Raw genomic sequence first — 8,741 nt, 5'->3', positions numbered from 1 at the left:
TGCCTCACTCTGTAGATAAAACAGAGAGCTCAACACACAGGGTGAAAAGAGGAGCTGCAGCAATGTGCAGCAACAAAAATATGGTGTTTTTTTTAAAGTTAAACCATGCAAACCTATAGAGAGCAGAAGTCACGCCCTTCTATTTCTGGTCCATGGGACATATCTTTCAAAAAAATATGAACAGGAATAAATGGGGATAAACAAATTATTTTTTTAAACCCGTTTGAATTGAGCCATGGATTACACATTTGATGTTCATCAGTTTAATAGATAATTAAGTCAAGAAAGCCTCCGTTTATTGTTAAACTGTGAAAATATGTTACTAAAAAATGTGTACTACAAAGTCGCATGGATGACATCTTACTCAAATGAGCAGCCAATCTTGCTTGTTATTATTTATCTGCTGAAAACACTTCACTGGATAAAACACATCAGGTAAGATAATGTTACACGTGTTGTGGAACAGAGCTAAGCTAGCTAGTGAGCAAGCAAGTAGGAAAGTAAGCAAGTAAAGCATCAAGGTAGGTGATGTAAATTGTGTGAGACGAGAGATGTGGTTCACTGAGTGGTTTCACACAAACCTACAGCTAACTGAGACTTACTTCAGTTGAAAAATTATATTTTAAATTGACGAACATCATATTTGTAATATTATTCATATCACAAAAATTTGCCTCGCCCTGTTCACTACCGTTCACATTTTTTTGTAAGATAGGTCCCATGAGGTCCACCGGAAGGGGCGTGACTTTGTCTCTCTATTCTGGTACAACCTCAAAATACAATTAAAGCTGCAAGCAGTGTTGGATGGGCTCTCGCTCCTCTGCACGCGTCAGGGTCACTGGCGGACGCCACTCCTTCAACCGTGCATTAGCGCGGCACCCAGACACTACAAATCATCACCAATGAAAAGGGAACTCACTAGCTGTGAAATGGGGCGTGGCTTAAGTATAGGGGGCGGACCATCACCAAGAAGAAGGAACTCTCTGCTGAGTTCAATAACACCTCACACAAGACTCTAATTTAAATGGTTAAAATAGAGCTCAACAGTCCCACCCCTACTCTAAGAGGCATTGGGTTCCGGAAGTAAATTTCCAGCTAATGTGGCTACCCGCAAGCTGACACAGCATGTACTAACTTTAAAAGATTCTCAGAATAAAACCTGAAAATAACCGTTAAAATAAAACAGCTGTTATGTCAGCTATAGCCTGCTTTCCCAGTGTTTAGTTTGAGTCAACATTATTTTAGACTGAATCAAGCTGTCTGCTAGCGGTTAGCCAAATTAGCTGTTAGCTAAACTAACGTTAGCTTCCCAGTGGAGGCTACGGCAGAAGCATGGGAACAGAAAACAGGATTCTCATCTTGTGCATGCTCACAGATCAGGAACCGACAGCTCCCCCTCCTCACCAGCATTAGATTCACCAATCAGAGGCATCCCTGTGTGATTGTTGGATTGTTCAGGATTGTGGGTAATGATAAAGTACTTACCCAAAACATCCCGAATAAAAGACAAGGTTGGTGCCCCAGGAACTTTTAGCATCTATATGGGCATATACAATCGCTTAGTCATGTGGTAGCTGGTTTTAAGTTTACCATCAACGGTTACGATTTTATGGCTTATAATCCAATTGTCAATGGAGAAATTGCATTCTATTTTTACTTCCGGAACTCGCTGTGGGCGGGCCTGTTGACCTCTATGGTCTGTAAGTGGGCGTGGTTAGAATAGGGAGCGGCTCAGTATCACACATAGACCACACACGTTTCACGTAAATCGGATGGTTTGTCATATATACTGTAGAAAGGCTGATTTACTGTTGCCAGCGGGGGATGCTATGACCAAAAGTCCATTTTGGCCTGTACATGTCCTCTGGCCTGGACCTTTGTAAATCGGGAGAACTTTTGGGCAGATACATCAACGTACACTCCAGTTACAACAACTTCTTTGTTGATAAATAAATGCCCCAAATGGCCACCACGCCACGCCCACACCGTCGAACGAAAAGTTTAGCTTTTAATGACTTTTCATTGTTAAGGTCTTTAGATGACACAGACCAGATTTGAAGTTGATTGGTTGAAATCTCTCAGAGTAGTTTGTTAAAGTATAGCACATATAATTTTTAACATACTTCCTGTTGCCACTAGGGGACACTATAACTTTGAGTACTTTTTTGGAATTTCCTCAGAGTTAAAGTCTTTTGAATCTTACAAAATGTTTCGCAAATTGGACAATGTGTACTCAAGTTACACCCACTTCCTGTTTTGACAGCAAAACTCACAAAATGGCTGCCCCGCCACGGCCATTCCCATTGAAATTGATCGGATGAAATCTCTAGGAGGAGTTTATCAAAGTACGACATGTGGAAATGGTCAAATCACATTAATTTTGAACTTTCAATTCAATATGGCGGACTTCCAGTTGGGTTTAGGGTATGGCTCTAATGAGCTTTTTTGTATGCCTCGACATGCTTCATATGTGTACCAAGTTTTGTGAGTCTCCGTTAAATGTACTGCAGGGGCTAAATTTTTTTTAATTTTGTAGGGGGTGCTGAAAGAAAGGACTAAAAGAAGAGATATGGTATGGAGCTGCCACCACTTGTTAACTGTTAAGACTGCAATAAATATAAGCTCCATAAGACACTACATTCTGCCTATAAATGATGATGTTGTCTAGGATTAGTACACTAGATCTTGATACAGGACTTTATGATGGGATTAAGTTATTTTTATTGGTGAAAACAATGGATTTGCAACATTGAGCCATTGCAATGTTGCTATTTAGGTCATTACACTTTGACTTGAGATGACACTGCATTTCTAATCTAAATTGGCAAAGTTTTAATCTTTCTGACCAATCATTTTTACAAAAGCAGCCTTTTCACTGACTGCTGAGATGGTAAGATAGAAAGATAGGAACATGCCGACATTACATAACAAATCCTCTGACGAAACTTAGCTTGGATTGAGGAAGAAGACTTTGTAAGCTTCTAGAAAGGTTAGGGTTACATATTTTCACTGCAGCAAACCTTTGACCTCCAAACTGGATTGCAGTGCGGAAGGCTACGCGTCTCGTGTCTTGCATCTGTGACAGGTGTTGAAGTTTTTTTTGCTCAAGTTGTCAACCCATGCAAATTAATGAAAAGCTAAAATAACATAAAATGTTATTGTTTACTAGAAAATGCATTTCCTGCAGAAAATGCTTGTGAATGCTAAAAAGCTAAATTGCTAAAGCTAAACTGGATTGCTGGTTTAAATGCATAAGAAGAAGGTGAAGTAATGAGAATAGTTGGAAAAGTGTGAATGTAGTAGTAGTATAAATGGCATTGAAATGTTAAATAACACCAATAATGTGTCAATTTGAAAAGCTGATGCTAAACTGAATTTCCAGAACTTAAAAGTTCCTTAAAAACCCAAATAAAGGGGAAAGATGGGGAAAAAATTTTTGGGTTTTTGAAGCAAAATTAAAATTTTAAAATAAGTTAAATAAAAAAACCCAATAGCTGAAAAAGGGGAAAAGCAAAAAAAGAGTAAAAAAATGAAAGACATGGAGAATAAAGAAGAGGGTCCCCTTTTTGCCATGGTTTACAACCCGGGAGTGGTCCCGGACTCACGAAGATCCAATCATTTAATGATTAGTGTATTTTTGTATTTTTACAGAGGGTTAATGCTCAGTTGAAGGTTTAAAGCCAATGTGAGTTTTAAAAAAAACTTGAATTAAAAACAGACTGTGACAAAAAAACGCTGGACGGATTTCATTTCCAGCCCTTAAAAATATAGTGCAACCCATGAATGAAAAATTTTTCTAAAATTAAAATGGGCCATTCAAATGAAAAAACCCAATTTCTGAAAAAGCCTTTTTAAGCTGTTTTTCAAAAAACCCCCCCCCCCCCAGTGACAGCCGGGAAGAAAAGGATAAGAAGAGAGAGAGGGGAGGGGAGAGAGGGGGGGAGAAGAGGGGGAGGGGGAGGGGGGGGAGAGGGGGGGGAGCAAGGGGGGGGAAAAAAAAACCCACTTTTAAAATGGAGGGGATAAAGATTTTTTTTGGGGGGTTTTTTGGTGCCATGCTTTTCCCACTCCCTTTGGCCTTCTTTCCTTACCTCCCCACCCTCAAAGTTTTATCATGATTTTGGCCTTTAAACAAATTCCAGGAAGTTTCAGTACACTTTCCTGTTTTTCAGGTGCAGTAAGTCCCTGCTGTTAAAAGGATTTTTTCTGACCAAAAAAAATTTATTTTCCACAAGGGGGGACCTCTTCAATTTTTTTTTTTTAATTAATTTTAATTCAATACATTAACAAATTTGCTCTGGGTCCCCCTCAAGGGGAAAAGAGGGGAAGAGAGAGGGGAAGAGGGGGAGAGGGGGGAGAGAGGGGGGGAAGAGAGAGAGAGGGGAGGGGGGAGATGTACAGAAAACGAAATATACAAAAATCCCTAAGAAATATGACTCAAAAAATTTATAGCAGTGGGTATAATGGAATGACATGACGAACAATGGTACTTACTGAATGATATGTGATAGTCATATGACATGACTATTAATAATAATATAGTAGTATGTGTCAGTATAATTATAGGGCATGTCTTCAACATTGAAAACTTACGTGTGACAGTGCTAGATAGACATATCCATAATCCCTCAAAATAACCCTTAAGATTCCAATGTTCTGCTCTCAAGCTAAATGTCTTGGTATCACAGCAACAACAACTCACAATTATGGATATGTGATCATAGTGCAACACAAAATATTTACATGTATAAAACAGGATCAACTTTGTTAGGACATACAGACAATGTATTCTACTTAGCTTCTCTTTAAAAACACAGTTTTCTGAAATGCAACAATATCCTTCAGAAGAGTCCAGGACCACTGCAGATGCACCATATGTGGACCAGTAAGAGGAAAGGTAGAGTGCCCTCTAGTGGTGCGGCCCAGCAGCTACGCAGTGTCTTTGTGACAAAGTCAAGAGTATATGGATGGGATTCCCTACAATCACCATTTGTCCCTTGTGCTTGTCTACATACATTTATCTGGTTTCCTCCCACCATGAATAAAGACATGCAAGCTAACTCTTTCCGTTTCCCATGATGTAGGTACTGGCATTAGAATTAGAGGTGGTCCCCAGGCACTGGACTATGGTTGGCAGATGGGCGTTGTGTTGAGGGGTAATGGGGCATTTCTGACTTGATGTGACATGCCTAAACAAAAGCCTGTTTATGGCTTGTCTATCATTGTGACCATGTAGTAACTCACTGTCATATTGTAATAAGCATTTTATGGTGTTTGCTATTCACACATATTTGCTTTGTGACCTGTGGCTGGCCACTGCTCCTAATTGGTCAAGATGGGTTTAATGTATGTGTACGTGTAAGTGTACTTTGCAAATAAAATAAATATTAATACATTATTTTTGGTTTTGACAGCCTTCCTATCATTTTTTACACTTTGGCTATGCCACGCGGAAGTCTTGTCAGAGGATTTGTTATGTAATGTATGTGGGCATGTTCCTAACTTTCTATCTTACCATCTCAGTTCCATGGTATCACAAAATCTGAGACTCAGCCAGCCTCATCAGTCAGTGAAAAGGCAGCTTTTGTAAAAATGATAAGACTAAAATTGGAGGTCAGCAAGATTAAAACTTTGCCAACTTAGATTAGAAATGCAGAGTTATCTCAAGTCAAAGTGTAATGATCTAAGTACCAACATTGAAATTGCTCAATGCCGCAAATCCAATTGTCAGGGTTAGGTTTGTGTTAAAAAAATAACGTAACGTGACGTTGTAAAAATAACGTAATCCCATCCTAAAGTCCTGTATAAAGCTCCAGTGTAACAAGCCTAACAAACACAACATCATTACTGATGAGCAGAATTATTTTAGACAGATTGTGTCACAGTGGTTTCAATCACAAGGGTCAACAGGCTGCACCTCCTGTCACAGTGTGGTCCAGCTGGTCTGCTGGCTGAGAATGCATAACTCTGCAGTCATAGTCTTCAGGGAACGCACGTTTATACTAGTTCTCACTAAATGTAGTATACGGACTAACCACATTTTCATTCCAAGAGTTCAGATATAGTGCAATGTTTGGTTGTGTCCCCTAATCCCACAGCCATGAAAAATAATCTATCCCACTAGTTTAAATAGTTCACATTGAACAGCAATCAACAAATTCCAGCTAGTCACACTGCTAACTGATGCTCATGTGTCTGTATGCAAAGCCTTTACCCACAATGCCTTGCATATCAGCAATCAGACGCATGTAATATTTAATCTCACTGACACACCATTAGATCATACAGATCACAGAGCTAAAGCTGCAAACACAGGTGACTATGAACGTGACTATGTGCGTGATCATGAATCTGATAGTGTCAACCTGACCTCTCCATTCAGTAAGGCTGCATAGTTGTGCTTCTAACAAGGCCAACAGTGACATAAAAAAAGTATTACAGGGACTGTGAATATTAATGACCATTTCTGTCAATATGGCAACATGAGCTAAAGGCTATTTTTCATCTGCAGTCCCTAGACAGATGATAAAAGTCACCCTAAAAGAAGTAAAATTACATATTTACATAACAATATAACAATTACAATACATTTGGTAAAAAGTACTATTAAGCTAAAATGTACAATAAAACATAGCTGACCAACAATCAGACAAACATCAGACAAAGACATGAACACACACCACACACACAACACACACACACACACACACACACACAGACATGCAGGATGGGTCCCAGGCTGTGTCGGTCAGGCTTTATAGATCTACAGTGAGACATGAACACATGGAACAGTCATCTAGCTTCCAGCTGCTGGTGTGGAGTTTGTCCCCATCTCCCACTGAGGTCCTCTGTGTGATGAGAGGGTGCATCTGGGGGCTGGCACTTCACTCACTGGAGACTGAAAAGAATGTGTAAATTAAATGCATTTACTCAAGTACTGCACTCAACTTCAGTTTTAAAGTGCCAGTAGTATTCTATAATACAGCATTCCAAAGTAATAGTATTTGGTTTTAAATGTGTTTTTAAATGGGACCAATAATACTGAATTGAAATGAATACAAGTAAATTATATTTTTTAGTAAATGATTTTCATCTGACATCTACAGTTGGAAGTTTCTTTGAATTGTTTTTGCAAAAACATTTATGTGCTTAAAAGTATATTGGCTGGCTATCAGTTTATTAAGTATTTTGATCAGCTTTTAGAATATAGTTTTAATAGGATTGACACTAATATTATTATGACATAGTTGTGGTTCATGTTTTAACAATCACAGTATTAAGGATGCAGTTCCCACCCGCCCCCATCACCCTGGGTGACTTGACAGTCAACACTGTGGAGTCCTTTCACTTCCTGGGCTCCATCATCTCCCAGGACCTCAAGTGGGAGCTGAACATCGGCTCCCTCATCTAAAGCCCAGCCGAGGATATACTCCCTGCGTCAGATGAAGAAGTTCAACCTATCGAAAACAATGATGGTGCACTTCTATTCCGCCATGATTGAGTCCATCCTCAACTCCTCCGTCACCATCTGGTACGCTGCTGCCTCTGCTGAGGACAAGGGAAGACTGCGGTGTATCATCTGCTTGGCTGAGAAGATGATTGGCTGGAATCTGCTGTCTCTCCAGGAACTGTACACCTCCACAACGTGGGAAGGACAGATGGCCAATCCCTCTCAATTTAGACACAAATTTCTCACCTCTGGCAGGAGGCTGACCAAATACTCATGCCACAAAAACAGTTTCTTCCCCTATGCAGTCAGCCTCATTAACAAAGCCACCCACCCCCACTGACATGAACTCTTAACCCCCCTAGTTGCTACACTTTGCATAAACCTACATCCTGGACTATACACCCAAATAGGCCCATTGCACAAACTATTTGTCCTACACTTTTTGCATATCCCTAAACATTTTTGCATATTCTGCAGTAAACCATTTGGTTTCTTTTTCTGATGTTAAACAACTATTTTGTATACATTTGTTTCTGCCTTTGTTGTTTATTTTATATGAATGTTTAATGTGTGTTTATGTATGCACCAACCCCAAAGGCACGTTACTTGTAAGTGTTACTTACTTAGCAATAAATCCTTTTCTGACTTTGATACAATTAACTACATGAGAGCTCAACCCCTCCATATAAAACATGTACTGTTAGGTGTGTGTTAAGTGATTTCTCACAAATTCTAAATTTGAATAAATTCTAATGAAACTAAAGATTGCAAGTAGTTGGGACACTCAAAAAAACAGAAATTGGTACGTATAGGTTGCTATGTGCTGTTATGTTTAACTGCTTCAACACTATATTTTGGCTACAATGTGCTATAAATCTTCAATAAAAACAATGTTGGGAAAGACTACGACAAAAAATCAATTTATGGTCACTATTAAGGATAAGCAACTCAAACTATACTGCTGTAACAACTACAAACACACAAAGGCATAATGGGCCGACTGATGTCTGTCAGGTCTCATACAGCTCATTAATCAATCATACTGAGTTTGGACTTTTTTATTTCAATACAAAGCCCTCGATTGTATTTCAATCTTGTGCACTTTTGTTAATTGGTCAAGAAAGAAAGTATAAGGGTAAAATACTGGTATTATATGTCTTCCAGCTGTATGGCATTCTGCCAAAAGAAAGTCTTCAAGGAGCAAAACAGACTTTCTAAAACACACACAAAATACACACACATGGGAAGAACACACTTTGTCACACTGAACTGGATTTAAAAGCAGAAATAA

The sequence above is a fragment of the Etheostoma spectabile genome, chromosome 5, assembly GCF_008692095.1.
Source record: "Etheostoma spectabile isolate EspeVRDwgs_2016 chromosome 5, UIUC_Espe_1.0, whole genome shotgun sequence".
In the NCBI taxonomy this organism is placed as follows: Eukaryota; Metazoa; Chordata; class Actinopteri; order Perciformes; family Percidae; genus Etheostoma; species Etheostoma spectabile.
The sequence above is the reverse complement of the archived record's forward strand: the minus strand, read 5'-3'. Positions refer to the sequence as shown.